The sequence below is a fragment of the Chenopodium album genome, chromosome 1, assembly GCF_948465745.1.
Source record: "Chenopodium album chromosome 1, dcCheAlbu1.1, whole genome shotgun sequence".
Lineage (NCBI taxonomy): Eukaryota > Viridiplantae > Streptophyta > Magnoliopsida > Caryophyllales > Amaranthaceae > Chenopodium > Chenopodium album.
Genome location: NC_137834.1, coordinates 25,865,590 through 25,882,638, shown reverse-complemented (window position 1 = coordinate 25,882,638; position 17,049 = coordinate 25,865,590). Strand labels below are relative to the sequence as shown.

The window sequence follows — 17,049 nt, the reverse complement described above, 5'->3', positions numbered from 1 at the left end:
TTGTCAAATTCTCAAGTTAAACCAAGTTAAACCAATTTAATTAAGAATGGTTCTTGGAATTATTTTGGTTATTTGCACTTTGAAATTTTATTAAGTTAGACTTGTTTTAAATTTTTTTTTTTTGCTCATTAAGTTAGTTCTAAAATTAATATAGAATTAATCAATTATGTCTCGCGAAATGGGATCAAATCCCGAGGCCATGGCACGCAAAATGAGGCAAAGAACCACCCTTGGCTAGTCGAGCTGCATAGCAGCCCGCATGTGGCTGCCAAGGTGGCTGCCCCGCCTTGCGTGCGGCCATATGCGCGGCAGCAGCACACGGCCACATCAGCCACGCAGCAGCAAGCCATGGTTGTGCGTGCGCGTGCGTGCAGCAGTGGCAGCAGCTCAAGGCTGCTTGCTGCGGGCCGTGTGTGCGGAGCTTTTGTGTGTGTATGTGCTTGGTGCGGTGAGGCGAATGGCCGTAGTGTGCTTGGTTTGCACGAGCCGCAATTATTCGAGTTGCCTTGGCAAAACGCTTCAAGCGAAAGCCACCTGAAATGCGGTTGGCTTAATATTGCTTATTTTGCCGTTTTATTTATTTTAATTAATTTTGTTTATTCTAATTAAAATTTTGGGAGGCTAGGCCTCGGTTTTGAGCGGCATTGGCAAAATTTTATTTTGACAAGTTTGGGTGCTACCGACTTAATTAATTGGATTAAATAAGGGAAATGCGGAATTTAGTGGGAGCTTCAATTATTAATGACGTCAATTACATAATCGGTTAAACAACTTTGACTAGTTTTAATTAGGCGCGTTAATCGGATTAACCACCTAGATTAGTTACTAGTGCGCTCGTTGTTTAAATGCTTTTTACTTGTTTGATATTGTAAATTGCATGGGCCATTCACAAATAGTGAATGGATGAATGGAATATATATTCTCTCTCACAGGTTTTATGAAATGGCAACTAGTGGGACCCGATTAGGATAGAAAATACGGACTACGTGCCGTTATGTATTTTTGTAAATCTAAATACGGTCTACGCACCGTTAAGTATTTTTGTACCTTAATATTTAGATTATTCCTAGTCGTAGACACTAGTATTTGCGTAGTTTAGTTAAGTGTTGAAGACGGCGTATCTTGGAAGACAAAGCGTTGAATTGCAAATGAAGACCTTTTGAAGATTTGAAGAATTCAAGGGGTCATGCTAGTTGCCAATATGCATCTACAATTTCGCTTTATATTTTATGCTTATATCACTAGTATAAAAACCTTCATTTGCGTCGCTCATTTAGGCTGTATTTGCGTCACTTCTATGAGCGACGCAACTGCTCGCGACGCAAATGACTCAAAAGTCATTTGCGTTGCTCATTGGAGCGACGCAAATAAGAGTTATTTGCGTCACTTGTTTGTTAAATGAGCGACGCAAATGACTTTTTTTGTAACTTATATTTGTTATTTGCGTCACTTCTTTAATAAACGAGTGACGCAAATGACTCTTTTTAATAACATATATTCTTATATTTGCGTCACTTCTTTAATAAACGAGTGACGCAAATGACTAGTTTGAGGAAGAGAAAATGAGCTATTTGTGTCGCTTCTTTTTTAAAGAGTGATTCAAATGAAAATTTTTTTAATCCACACATTAAAGTAACATTATAATTTGCCAACTATATCCCTTCATATAATACAATATTGCAAGACAAAAAAAATAAAATCATAATAAAAATAATAAGATCAAATAAAAATTTCGACATAATTTCCTTTGTATTTTAGGCTACCCATTAATTTGGGAATGACGGCGCCTTGTATTAGCAACCTGTCAAATAAGTTTACAAAAAAACAATATTGACATCTTAATCATTAATAAGTATAACACAAGCACCAGACCAACCCAAATGTTGGTAAACCAAATGCGTTCATTTCAAGCCTAAGAACTATAACAAAATAATCCAATAAATAATATGGAATTTGAAGCCAGCATAATTCAATTTAGGGACAAAATCTTCATTTTCCCTAACACGAACAAGTCCATAATGGAAGTCCACTTCCTTTTTCTCTTGCAAACAGTTTAAAGTCACCAGTTCCTGATATCAAATACAATGAATCAATAAACAATCAGAGTTGAGAATGAAGCATCAAAGCAATAAAATAATATTCTACAATTATTTAAACAACTACATTACCTTTCCAAGAAAATACTAATAGTTGTTCCTCTAATTAAGTATACTAGCAGAGGAATAGAGGATTGATGCCAATTATTTGCAAAACCTCTTAATACAAAAACCAAGAATGGCATTTATACGATTCGATCAGGATTTTCTTAATACAAAAACCAAGAGGGCCACGAAAATTAAGGCATTTTCTTTGGAGTGTCGTGAAGGGGAATATGGCAGTGAAAGATCAACTAAGGTATTGTCACATTACAACTGACGCTATATGCCAATTATGTGGTGTGAATGAGACAATTTATCACACACATTTGAGTGTGTTGTTGCAAAGGAAATTTGGCATTACAGTGAGTACAAAACCAACCTGGAAGATGCGCCAAATGATAATTTTGCAGAGCTATGGTTATGTCTTTGTAAGAAATATGATGCAGAAGTAGTTTGTTCTATGGCCGCACTGATGTGGGCTGCTTGGAGAGGGAGGAATTTAATCCGAATAGTGTGCTACATGCCTTCAAGTTGGAATTTTCCATGTTAATTGTCAAGTATTATGTATTCATACTTATGTTCAAATGTGGAGAATACAACACCAATACTAAATGTAAAGCAAAGAGTGTTCAAAAAACAATTTTTTTTAGACGTGAATACGTGATAGTAAGGGAGTAAAGGACTACAATCTTATATCAGATCAGTTTGGTGTCAGACAGAAAACCTGCTAAACAAGCACGACTATATCTAAGTGTGATGACAAGTAGCAACTAACCTGAATTGCACCATGAGACACGATATCTTCACAGAAGAGGTTAGAGTGACGAACAAGATTACCCAGTGCACCTGCAGCATTTAATTTTGTGATATCCTCCTCAGGTAGCAGCAGCAGATTTGTCAGTTGAGAGATTGAGCTCCTAAGTTCTTCGTATAATGAATCCTTATGGAAGGCTGCATTTCCTATCTGCGAGATGAGATGTGAGAAAGAGAAACAAGGATATACAGGAATGATAATATTAGAAAATTCAGTGAAACTAAAGAAAATAATTGTACATCAAAATAGATTGAAGTATATTTTCCAACAAAATAAAAACAGTCCAAGTGCAATATGCATGGTCATGGATATTGAAGTGACAAATCTTACAGCAAAACAGGCAAATTTCTTAGTATTCTTGTCTGGGTCAGTGCATCGGTCTATGAGAAGATTTATGATACCATGCCTTGCCTATACATCAAGCAATAAGAAAACGTCGGCATATAATTTATTTGTGGAAAAATTACAGGGGAATAGAATGAAAATATGATCATGAAACTTGATTATATTAAAAAGAAAGGGTCAATAAACATAAGATTTGATCCCTATATTGGAGAGTTTGTTGAGAATAGTAAACCTTGCCACCGGTTTTATTTCAAGGTGAGAATCCGAATAGTGTGCTACTGGCTGCGGGGTTTGCAAGGCTAGTTCATGATTACAATGGCTATGCTAAAAAGGTTCTGCTGCCCCTCTCTGTTCTGAGACAAAATGATGCTGCTACAAGCTGGAAGAAACCGTGCCTTTGGTGTGTTAAAGTAAACTCGGATGCTCATATTCTTGAGGGGTGTAAGGCAGGGCTGGGTGTGGTCGCTTATTTTTAACAAAACGGCCTGGTAAAATTATTTCAATATAAATACTATATCATAGTTTATCTATTCACGGCTAAGTATATCATGGAACATTTTTGGGCTAAAAAAAAATGGGAAAGAGCTTCTCTTAGTAGTAGCAGGGGAAAAATCAACCAGAATGAGCAGCAAAACATTAAAAAAAAATACAGTCAGATTAAAAAACAAAATGAGCAGCAGAACATAAAAAAAATACAGTCAGATTGGAGAAAAATCAATAAAATAGTAAAATCAAAATTTAATGAAACCCAAAATTCCAAAAATTCATCTGCAATTCTAAAATCCGTGCAAAAAATACAAAAAAAAATAGTAAAATTAAACTAAGTTCATCCAAAATTGAACCCTAAATTCAATCTAGTTGAAAACACTAGAAAACAGTAAGAACACAGAACAAATTTGAACTTAGTTGAAATCGACTACAAAAATTCACCAAAACAGAACTAAAAATCCTTAGAATCGAGAAAATAAATCCATAATTTCTTTGATTTGATTGCATTTGATGAACCCTAAATTCGAATATGAACCCCAAAAAGCTGTATTTAGAAACCTGCTTGTAATTCTATGTAGATTGAAGTGTTGAACAAAAAGAAAAGAGATGAAGAGGTCTTACCTTGCATAAAATCGATTTTGCAACTTCAGCAACAATAGATCCAAAATTCCATGTTATTGAGTACGAACCCTAACTTTAAAAGAATCGTAACAAATTGCTACTAAATTGAAAGAAAATCAAACCTCTTTGCTTAGATATGTGTGTAACATCTATTGCAATCGTAGAACCAAAAAATGAACCCTAAATTCGAAACTCAAACTTCAATTTTCTCACAATTATGTTCGGTTTTGGGTAGATTTTTGGTCGAAAATAGGGGATTTTTGGCTCGGATTTGCTCGTATATAAGGGATTTTGCCTCACATTTGCAGGGATTTTTTATTAGTGGTTGAATTTGTAGGTTATGGGATTTTCAATTTTGCCTCACATTTGCTGGGATTTTCGATTAGTGTTTATTCGCTGATGTTTTGGGGGTTTAACAGCAGCAAAGCAACAATGGGGAATTCTGGGGTTTTACTGATCAATTTTTTGGGGTTTTGATGTTGAATTTCAGGGAATTTTGGGGTTGAATTTTCTGGGGTTTGGAGTTTTGATGTTCGAACGACAGAAGGCAGCTAGAGTACATATAAACCATAATGGTCATTTGCGTCACTCGCTAAAGAAAGAAATGACGCAATTGACTCACAAAGTTATATATAATAATGTTATTTGCGTCACTCCTATTTATAGAAGCGACGCAAATACAAGGAAGTTGAAATATGTCAGACTTTTGCTTCGCTTTATAACAAATGTCCGACGCAAATTAATTATAATGAAGTCAAGATATCTCATTTGCGTCGTTTGTTTATATGAGTGACGCAAATAAGGCGACGCAAATAAGCATTTTTCTACTAGTGTATATACATGTGAATTATTCATTAGATGCATGTTTAGGTTTTCTTTATGTTGCGATGATTAGTTAAGTTCACTTAAATCAACCAACATAGAAATCCTAGGTACCTAATAATATTGAGTCAAACTTGCCTTTCTAAAACAACACTTACCAACCGAACGAGGGTGATGGTAGGCTACGCCAAAGCGAGGTGCCATCACTTCTCCAAGGCTCATAAGGCACATCGGGTGTGCACGTTGGTTTTGGTTTAACTCATCGGTATGAGTGAGGAGTCCTCACATACCGTGGCAAAAGAGATACATCGTCAAAGATGCATTAGATGCGACGATTATCTAACCAAGAGTGGCTTAGAGCCATTAGCAAGGCAATGCTTACCTTAGAAGATTGAGTGTTAAGACAAGACAAAGCATGCTTAACCACTCTTTGTTTCTTCGGATCTTGGAATCGCCTTATTTTCGCCAAATAAGGACAATTTTTATGCGTAAATAAGACGTTTTATAAGATTGAAGTTTGCATGAATGCTATTAAATTTCAAACTTATTATGTTCTTGATAAATGGTTATACTCTGCACTTATATTTATAGTATTCTAGATCAAATAATATTGTTTCCATGATTGGTAAAGGAAATCCTTGAGAATAGTTCTCAAAGACAGGAAAAACATTTCTAAAATACAATTCTCATAAATCACTTTTATAACTAAGTTCGAAAGGACGGTTGGACATCATGTATTCAAAATACTAGGTAGTTCTGATAAAACATGAGGTATTGAGTTGCAAACTCAAGATTGTCAATGTTTGAAAACCAATGTATCTTTTCGCATCATACATAATTGAGTAGGACTCATTGATGTAGTAATTCGAGTAAGAATTAATGGAAAAGACGGAACTTTGTTTTACGGCGCACTAGGTGCTTGATTATGCCTAACAAAGTATAAGAGTCAAGGTACTTACAGAAATAATTCTTAAAGTAAGATTATGAGATATTGTATGATAAGAAATATAGGAAAGAAGGAACAAAGAAAAGGAATTAGATTCCATTTCAACTCATGAGTTCATGTTATTGTAGTTAACTTAGCAATTCGTTATCTTCACAAGTATCGGATACTGCTTGAGTGTTCCACTATGATAGTGACCTTAAACTATTGAATTTAAGCTAAGTTATCGACTTAAAAGCTTAGAATGAAGCAAGAAGAGCTACATCAGTTGTAAGGTCGTATGTTTTGTTTAAAGACCTTTTAAGCCAAAGGCTGGAACAAATAATGGTTATTATGTTCCATAATCAGCAATTGATCCGTTTACACACGGAAAGACTCACATTCAAAGTAATGAGCAATAGTTGCGAGATTTATTTGAATTGCATGGTTATCCAAGCGTTGAGTCAAGAATGCTTGATTATAAACAAACATTTCCCTAACATGATTAACTCACTAAGTTCAAGTCATGGGCTTGATTTGCGTTCCAAACATCTTTAGCAATGTCATATCGACAAGAATGTACTCAAGATTCTATTAGATAGGCTCTTGATAGTTGCTCGATTTGGAATCATTCTAAGACAAGCAAGTCTTAGTTGTTGAAACCGACAAAGCAGAGAGCAATTGTTCTTGGTATAGACAATTAACTCCGAAGGCTAAAGAGGAATCAATTACTTCAACGTTTCACAAAGAATTTGAAAGGATATGGCTATATTCATCAAATGTGAACAAACTTGACCTGAGTAGCTCAAGAGTCCAGTGAAGTACAGAATCGACTTGGCAAGATATCAAAACTTCTAGATTAGATCGAGCAATGTTTGCTTGAGCCAAGCGTGACTATCTCAAAGTTATGAATGGAAATTTTCATAAAGAATTCCATAAAGAACATAGTGTGTCCTCACGGAGACCTCGATGTCATTGGAAAATGACTCAAACGATGATGGTTCACAACCCTTCCTATAAAGTTCTTAAAGATTTGCATAAATGACTAATGTTACACTAAACAATATGTCGAAGCTAAGAAAGGACGCCATATTCAGTTATGGATAGAAAAACTTCTAAAAGTCTTTTCAAGTATATGTCTAAGGCTCTTAGTCTCAGTGGGAGTTCACTAGCTCAGTGGGAGCTAAGTGGCTCAGTGGGAGCTAGGTGGCTCAGTGGGAGCTGAATGGCTCAATAAAGACTAAAGGATAGCTCAAGTGGGAGCTAACTGTTTGTTTCACAATGAACTTTTACCCAAAGACAATATACATGTCTCTTTGTAAGCATTCAAGTGAGACTACGGGCATTACCTCCACATCCTAATTGAGAACATAATGTTTGTTGCTCTAAGTGGTGTCTTTCTGGAAAGTAACACGTTTCCAAAACGACAAGTGGGAGGAAAATGAACTCGATGACCATCGAGCTTAACAACCAACTAGAACTAAGAATCTCGGAAGACCTTAAAGGACTTCATGAGAATGCTTGATCAAGAATACTCAAAAGGACTTTACAAGTGCCGTAAAAGAGAATTCATTACTCACAAAACATTAAAAATGTTGGAGTAAGATCAACATGATAAAAGGGCTTTGAAAGCGCCTTAAAACTCAGTGTTTGATGCAATTACCCCGTATAGGTATAAAATTCACCAAAGGCTTGGATTGAATCCTATAAATTTTCTATTAAGTTAGAAATAAACCTAAGACTTACAAGCAAAGGAATAATGTCTTGTAAGATAGCTACGACAAATCCAAATTCCGAATGATGGTTAGAGGCCATGAAAATCCGAAATAGACTCCATGTTTGAAAATCATGTTCGAAACTTGATTAATTTGCACAAAGGATGAAAGATCCATCAATTGCAAATAAGTTTTCAAGGAGAAAACTAACAAATGTGGAAATGTATATGCATACATAGCTAGATTGGTTGAAAAGGATATAATTAATTTCAAGGAGTTGATTTTAATAAAAACCTATTCACCAATCGGAATGCTTAAGTCTTTTCGTGATTGATCTAGCAAAATTGCACATATGAAATATGGCAAAATAGATACCAAAACCGCCTTCCCAAAATAGGATCTTGGAAGTGACTATGGAATAGTCTAAGGGTTTTGAAAATCTAAATAATGCTAGATTTGAAAGCAAGCACATGGAATCCGTCATGGGATTAAAGGAAGCATTGCATGAAGAAATTGGAACGTGTTTTCTCATAAAGTTAATAAGAGGATTGACTTATGGAGAAACATAGAAATTCTGATGAACAAGAAGTTTAGTGGGAGCAAAAGTAAAGGTCTAACAAGAAGTTTACGAACTCTATTGTGAAACAACTATCAAATGCTAAATGCTTAGATTTGAAAGTATTTTCGACAATGGACCAAGCTAAAGACGATAATTAGTACATGTTGGGAATTAAGTTCTATGGTATAGACTTAATTAAATGTTTAAATGAGAAAAGGAATTTACCATGTTAAACATGAAGGACTTTGAAAGGCTTTCGACCCATATATGTATGAAGCTAAGTAAATGTTTGAACTAAGTATAGGCTAGGCTAAATACTAAGTCAACCAAGAAAGACTCTAGTAAGTGTAGGGAATAATTTCAAGCCTTTAAAATCCAACTAGCTTGAACCCCACTGTGATCATACACTAAAGTACGGTGGCGTCCAAAAGGGAAGAAGATAGAGCAAAAGAGTCGCCAACAAGTTTTTAAGGAACTTGTAAACCGTTCACGAGGTGAAGGTTACACCCCTTAACGATCCAAGAGATCGTCAACTCCATAAGGTCATGAACCAAAAAAGGGTTCGGGGATGAAGGTACAAATCCAACCTAAAAGAGATTGAACCTGCCCTAATAATAAGCCTCTACTTTATTCTGCTCGTATTCATGTGCGCTTTCTGACTAACATACAATCAATAGGTTTAACCCTAAACCTGTTTAATCTATGTTGGTATTAATGCACAAATAAACTATTATTGGCGATCACTTGAATTTATAATCACAATTACCCTAACAAGATTATTAATTATCTTATTAAGCGTGGTTGCAAGTACCAATTCCCTTTAAACATGCAATAAAAGTGATCAAGCAATAAAGAATAAAATATATCAAGCAACATAATAAATAATCAACATCATTAATAACAATAATATCAATCATAATCATAATCATCATAATCATGTTAAAGCATAGCAAGATCCTGGCATGATACTAACAAGATTAATAACAAACCCTAGCATGTCACTAAAAAATAAAAATCAAATCTTTAACCCTAACATGATACTAATAATCATAAGTATTAGGAAGAATATAGGAAGCATCGTACTTTTAATCATACTTAATATTAAAGTTACCCAAGACATGATACTAGGAATTAAAATAACAATCTAAGCATGATTTCTATATCATAATATCAATAAAACCATTAAAGTACTTACTTGGATGCCTCGTACCTCTTTCTAATAACAAAATACACACGTTAGTAACTTCAAGGAAAATAATAACCAAAACAATTAAATTAAATAATCGAAAGAGAGATTTGGGACCAAACCCTCAGAAATTAAAACCTTTCACGTCTAGGGCGAAGGCAACTTCGAATATGGCTAGGTGTATCTAGATCTAATGAATGCGGAATTTTGTATTAAAAAGCAAGAAAGAAAGAATGCTAAAGAATTAATATTTATTGAGAATTGATGAATGAATGAGATGATGAGGAATGAATGAGTGAATGGATTGATTGCGAATGAAGACTTGTGAATAAAGAGAGTTGATGAGAATTGATGAATTGATATTGGTAATTGGTGAATCCAAACGGAGTTTTTTGATACGATATTTATAGAGAAAATCAGCCAAAAAAGATAATTTAACAAAACAGAGTCTGAAGATCGCAAAACAACATTGGCGCCAGCCCTGGCTAGTTGGCGTCAGCACCAGCGGCTAGTGCCAGTCGCCAATGGCTAGCGTCTGGTGCCAAGCCTGGTTCCAGGCGCCAAGGCCTGGGGTTGGACGCCAAACTGGTTTTCAACGCGTTTTCGAAAATCTGATAAATTTCCCGTACTGGAAGATAAAATAATATAATTTCTTCGAAAATGCTATTTGATCTTGATTAAAACTCTGAAAAGTCCTTATTGAATTAGGAATTATAAAGAACCTTCTAGAATGTTTTAGAAGACTAAAACCATTCCTAATTGCATTAGGAATGATAAATCATATTAGGCCCTCCCCTAAAACATTGGGCCGTACATAAAGCTCAAACCGGACCCAGTTTAGTAAATTGGCCATAATTTCCTCAATATTCATCGGAATTGGGCTTATAATATGTCGTTGGAAAGGTCTTTGCAAGCCCCATCCAACTATACCACTATTGGACCCATATCATGGACCAACCAAACTGGATTGGCTGTTTTCTTAAAATAAAGTTTTCAAAATCAGGGAGAAGAAAAAAGAAATAAAACTTTCCGCTACACTAGACCTTTCCACACTTCGTTTCATTCGATTATGATTCGACGTGAAAGGCACTCATCACCAGGTTTGGTTTTGGGGAGACACAAATGGGTGTCTACAGAAGCCCCCACTTTGACTGAGTTTGGAGAAACGCAAGTTTCGAAAACGAAAGTCAAAGTATCGATAGGGACGGAGAATGATTCAGAACGTTCTGCGATCCTAAATCAATCTTATAACGCCAATACCTGCAAAACTAGCGTTAGTTAAACAGATAAAGAGTTAAGAAACGCGTATCTTGCACCGTCGAGCACACGTCTCTGAAAGTAACCGATTGTTGCTGTACTGTTGTTTTGATGACCTCCTGCAAGCTAGAGAATGTCATCCCGCTTAAAAACCGCTACGCCCGTAACTGCTTCCAAATTAGAAGATTGCTTCGCCCGAAACTATCCTCCCCGCTATGATAACATTCCACGTCCAAGGGAACATCATCGAAAATTATTTCTCTCGAAATAATTCTCATTCGCATTGATAATATTCCACGTCCAAGGGAATACTATCGAAAATTATTTCTCTCGAAATAATTCTCATCCGCATTATGATCATGTTCCATGCCTAAGGAACTATGATCGAAGACAACTTCGCCCGAAATTACCTTCAGTTGTTCATGACAACTTTCCGCAAGCTGGGGAATGATGTCGAAGACATCTTCTCTTGAAGTCATCCTCATTTGATGCGATAATCTTCCAAAGGAAATTACCGAAGATCCACGCCTGTCGATCTTTAAAAGTTCGCCTGAACTTTGCCTTTGTTATGCCTGTACGTCGGCGCTCTTTTGCTTTGAACCTGTATGGCGGTGCCCTTTGCTCTTGAACCTATACGCGGGTGCCTTTTGCCAATGAGCCAATGCTTAGGCGCTTTAAGCTAACTGAGACGATCTTTTCATCAGGTCGATCACTTTACGTAATCAAGCCGATTACTTAATCATGTCAAATTGCTTAGAGGGGCTAACTGGCATACCAAGGAACCCAAAAATATATTGCATAAGGCTAGCACAACCTCATCAGGTGGCTGGCTGCTTTGGCGTCGCTGAAAATCCATCAGCGCCAATGCCAGGCGCTGGCGTTGGCGTCAGGCGCCAAGCCCAGAAAGTGACGCCAATGCCTAGGGACTAGCGCCAGCACGGGAATCTCTTTAAATTCCCATTTTCAGTTCATTTTGTGACTCTGTTTGTTACGAACGCTGCTCAAAGAAACCGAAAGCTTCAATTGATCGTTGCTCACTCGTTTCTCAACCGAATTCGCTCAAATTTGTTGCAAATCAAAGCTCTTTTCATCTATATTCCCGATCTATGTAAGTTTTCCTCAAACCCACACCGGTTTTTATGAATTCTTGGCATGTTTATTCACAAATTTCATGAAAATTCGAAATTTATGATGCTCAATTTGCTTTGTTTATCAAGTTTTATGCCATGAAATTGCTTGTTTATGTTTGTATATTGCCTTGGGAGTAATTTGAGACTTGTTTGACTCAATTTGGTGAAGAAATGAGAAATCTGCCATTCTTAAGGTCGTGAAGAACAATGTGGCTTGTTCTTGACGTTTTTGCTAGCAATTCTTGTTCAATCTGTCACAACAATCACTATAGTGTTGCAAGAAATTGTTTGTTTGCTTGAAAAATGTCATCATGCTCAATTTGATTTTGTGCTCTGTTTTAGTACTACGTACTCTGTTTTTGCGAACATAGTATCATGTGGCTAGGCGAACCTTAGATACTGTAGAACCATAATTTATGATGATTCTGCACAATGTAGCATGGCTAGACAACGAGGCTCAGGTTCACGGTCCCGAAACAGTAGACGGGAGCATGAGCCCGTGGAGGACGACACCACACCGTCCACTTCGCTTGGTCGACTCCCAGAGTGGGACGAGCAGACTTTGTTCTTTGCCCCTGTCCACCACATTTCTGAGAGGGTGAGACGGGGAACCGAGCCCGAGAGGACACGACATCACGGCTCTGGCTGCGATGGTCTAGGCGATTTGTACAGGATGCACATCGCCAGAGACCGTGAGACGAGACTCCTATGGGAGTCCTACGGAGTAGTTTCTCTGTTCGAGACCTCTGAGGCTATGGTCGCGTCCAGCGGGGGTCACCACGTAGTACGCGCTTTGGTGGAGTTCTTCTGGGACACCACCAACACCTTTCATTTTCCCTGGGGCGAGATGATGGTCACCCCTACAGACTTCAGTCTCATCACAGGACCGGAGTTCACTTCTGTGCCACTGCCGTTCGACGGCGGGATCGACGTCTTTTCTCCAGAGGTCGAGGAGTTGTTGGGGCCGATTGCTATTCGGGCCCGAGCTGAGGTCGAGACGACTCAGTTCAATGCTAGAGGGATTCGCCGCTCGACGCTGGCAGCGGCTCTTGATGATGATGCGACCACCCGAGAGCAGCGGGTGCGCATCTTCGTGCTGATGTTGTTGTCAGGGACATTCTCCCCTGACAGGGATAGTAGGGCATTGCTTTACTACCTCCCTGCTGTCCGTGATCTCCAGCGGATCGGGACTTATGACTGGGCCAGCTTGGCCTACACTGATTTCGTTCACGCGTTGAGGGACTCGTGCCGCCACCGGTCCTTTAGGACGAACGTCGCTTTGTCTGCTTTCTGGAAGGTCGTAGAGGTAAACATTATTCCCTATAAAGTTTAGCCCTACATGTTAGTTAGCATTTACTCACGCGTTTAACTTTTTGTAGATCTGGTTCTACGAGTACTTTCCTTCTGTTGCGCCGGCGAGACCATCGCCGAGGGGATATCCGGTGAGCGCCTCTTGGGGCGGCCACCATGTGGACATGTCTACTGCACGTGTCCGGAGTCGGATCATCTCGGTACGACTTTAAGTGTTTATCTTGCTCTTCTACGATGTTTTGGACATGTTCTTACCCGATTGGTGTATTTTATAGGGACTTGAGGTAGTATACCGACCATGGGGTGGTTGGACAGTCCCTGGATTAGCCGCACAGTATTCTGCTGAGTGTCGCTATTTTCTAGGGACCTACGGAGCGGTTGTGTATTTAGGGGAGAGAGTTGCTAGACGGCACTCTTCCGATGTTTTCGTCGTTCCTGCCCCTCCGCCGCGTCATATGTTCGACGAGAGACAGTTGTCGAGCATGGCTGAGGGATCTGGTTCCCTCCGGCGGTCCCATGTGAGCCTTGGGCGGTGTTACACTGAGGAGCTACTTCCTTTGTTAGCTCCAGCCCCTGTACCGGCTGAGGATGTGAGGGTAAGATTCTTCGCTTTTTATTTTTCGCTAAGTAGCCCCCAAGTAATACCTTACTGATTTCTTTTTGTTTTTTATCAGGATGGTCCCACTGAGTTTATGCCGCCCCATATGTCCATTTACTACCAGGGGATATACGGGCCAATTGAGGAGATGATTTCTCCGGCTCCCGAGGGCGAGCGCTTCGTGGAGCGGTCGATTCCTCGCCACCAGACCAGGGTAGGCCTAGTTTTAATTCAGAATTTTGTATTCAGTTATCATGTATTTTCACTGACTTATTTTTCTGACAGTTCTCACGCAAGGTGGTTTCGGCTATGGCACGATGCATTGATGCCTTTCGGAGCCAGCTCGTCCGGATGAGGAACGCGGCTACCTGTCGTCGAGACGACGTTGTCCGAGAGGTAACTTTCCTTCACTTATTATTTATGCATTATGGCTTCAGTTTTACCTTATTTCTGATTTAATTCTTTTTGCAGGGTCAGCCGATTGCTTCTCAAACCCATCCGAGGCCTGAGGGGCGGAGAGATCCGGCGAGATCTAGCTCGAGATGTCGTCGTACTTCGTCAGGAGGTAGAGGTGGTCGTTCCGAGGCTGCTCGAGCCGACGTTGCTGAGGGCTCAGGATCTTCTTCTGAGGGTGCTCCTGCTGCACTGGTAGGAGAGGCTACCTCAGCTTTCAGAGGTGGTGGGATGTACGAGGTTGGCTCGTCATCGCAGCAGCCTCCGCGGTCTCAGCCTCAGGTTGATCTTGGCTGGAACGGTCCTGTCTTGAGTTTTCCTCCTCCTACGAAGACTGGAGCTGGTGCTGAGGCTGGAGCTGGTGGAGAGGTGACTCCTCGTACGGCGCAGTTTTATGGCATGATGGGCCTATGTCCTCCGGCGCCGTAGTCTGTTTCTGTATATGTATTTTATTTTGACTTATAGAACTTTTGCCTTAGACACTTTGTATTTATCTATGTTATTGTAAATTTATTTAATTGTCTGTTAGTGTGTGCAAAAGAAGTGTGATAACAATTTTTGCGCGAAAATTCCGTCATTTTTATTATTGATGGAGGATATTATCCGACTCTCTCCCCCAAAAAGAAAAATAAAAAGGAAAAATAAAATGGAAAAAATGCTGGTTTTTTGAAACTTAATATAAAATCCAAAAAAAAAAAAGAAATAAAATTAAATAAAAATAATTGCTATATTTAATTAATTATGGAAAAAGATAGAAAAGATATTTAGAAAAAATTAAAACGATGCCACAAAGTCATTAACGGACTCAAGTTTAATATCAAAACGCAAACTGAGCACGCGCGGCTTCCCTGCTGACTTGGCGCCAGCTGGCGCCACCTTATGGCGCGTGGCGCCAGGCGCTACACTTAGCGTGTGGCGCCAAGCACTGATGGGTGGCGCCAATGTCGGGGCTGTGACGCCAATTGACGCTGACTCCGTATTTTATTCAGATTGAAATTCTTCGCAATTTGTACATAAATAGCCCCCTGTTCAGCCGATTCTTCTCATAATTCCAGCGAAAAAAATTATTCTACTCCTTAGAAAAAATAATAATCATGTCTTTAGCCACTAAAACCTTCACCCAATACTCTCATGAATGGTGTCGATCTCTTAATGCTAGAGAAAGAAAAGAATTGGATATATTTCACTTAGGGGGAATTTATGGCATCAAAGGGGTAGATTTAGACATAGACTTCATACATACCGCTTTAGAATTTTGGAATACCGATACAGATTGCTTCAGAATAGGGTATAATGAAATTAGCCCTTTGCCAGAGGAATTTGGTGCTATCTTAGGCTTCCTTGCAATAGACCTGGTAGTAATCCCTAGAGTAGATGCATATTACTATAAGGATTTTGAGCGCTTCTTTAATTTGAAGGAAAGGGATTTATCAAAAATAGTAGATGGCAATGTAGTTAACTTGAAAGAATTCGCACGCTATTATTTTGATAAACCGCTTTCTGAATCTTTTTATATATATAGAAGAAGGGCGTTCTTATTTTGCATGCTCAATCAATATTGTCTTAGTAGTGGTAAAAATAACGAGGGTCAATCAGTTATAACCACTGTACTAGAACAAATTGAATCAGGGAGAAATCCATTGCCATTGATAGTTGGAGAGACCATGATTAGTCTAGATGAATTGAAAAGGGACCCAAAAGCACCTCTTCGCGGTTCTCTAATTTTATTACAAGTAGAAAAATAATATTTTTAATTACAGAAATCAAAAATATATTTTTGTATTGTAATAATAATTTATTTGCATTGCAATTTTTTACAGATGTGGCTAGCTAATGGAGAGGCTAGGATTAATTAGCCCTCCGGACGACATTGAAAATTATACTCCCACTTGCTTCGTGAGAAGGAAGAAGCGCATCCCTAAAATTGGGCGCCATGGGTGGAGAAAAGTCTTTGAATCACGTGATTTTGCTATCAAGTGGGTCATCCCATGGTGGAAAATAGAAAGGATGGTTGGAGTTAACAAGCAACCTTTCCGCCGTCTCCCAAGCTTGTCTCGTGTAACATATTATTATCCCTGCAGGGTAAAAAGACAATATGGCTTGCTTCAAAATATTCCTTCCGGAGATCTTCGTCCTCCCTATGAGTACCCCGTATCTCAAGAAGTAGATAGATTTGACACTTACTGGAGCGCTAGACCTTTATGGGAAGTGATTACCCAAAAGGTTCCCCCTTCTTTACCTAATGATGTAAAGAAGTGGTTGTTGAAGAAGTCTTCAATTGATCAGGGTAGAACCGATGCGAAGAATCGTCTAGGTGACAGGGTGACACCGGCCAAAGAATGCTTAGGTGCAAGAATTGAATTCAAAACACCTACGATGCCTAAGAAGAAGAATTCTACTAGAGACAGAGGGAAAAGAAAAGCTAACACCACAGACAAAAAGGTTTGGGTGGAAAAGAAGCATGGGGTGCTAGCTGAAGGGGAAACAATCTATTCTAAAATTGAATGTAGGTCCTCTAAAGGATGCCTACTAGCTAAAGTAATGGATGAAGAGGAGGAAACAGAAAAGAATTGGAAAAGAGCAAAGAAAGAAAAGAAAGATTAAAAACATTGCTTAGCTTTAGATTTATTAGATTGTTAATTTTTATTTAAAGTTAATTTATTTCAGCCTTATTTAAATTCCATTAACA

The 17,049-nt window shown here is 38.6% G+C and overlaps 1 long non-coding RNA gene across 5 annotated transcripts; it reads right to left on the bottom strand.

Moving 5' to 3' along the window:
- Positions 1–1,719: 1,719 nt before the first annotated feature.
- Positions 1,720–5,022, bottom strand: LOC145575900 (uncharacterized). 5 transcript variants are annotated; one of them, XR_014098319.1, is made up of 4 exons: positions 4,408–5,017; positions 3,283–3,363; positions 2,914–3,102; positions 1,720–2,069 (listed from the first exon to the last, which is right to left on the bottom strand). It is a non-coding gene; the product is annotated as an uncharacterized LOC145575900 (long non-coding RNA). The 5 variants fall into 5 exon arrangements; XR_014098317.1 differs by having other exon boundaries at positions 2,914–3,363; positions 4,408–5,022; XR_014098306.1 differs by lacking the exon at positions 3,283–3,363.
- Between the last annotated feature and the right edge of the window lie 12,027 nt (positions 5,023–17,049).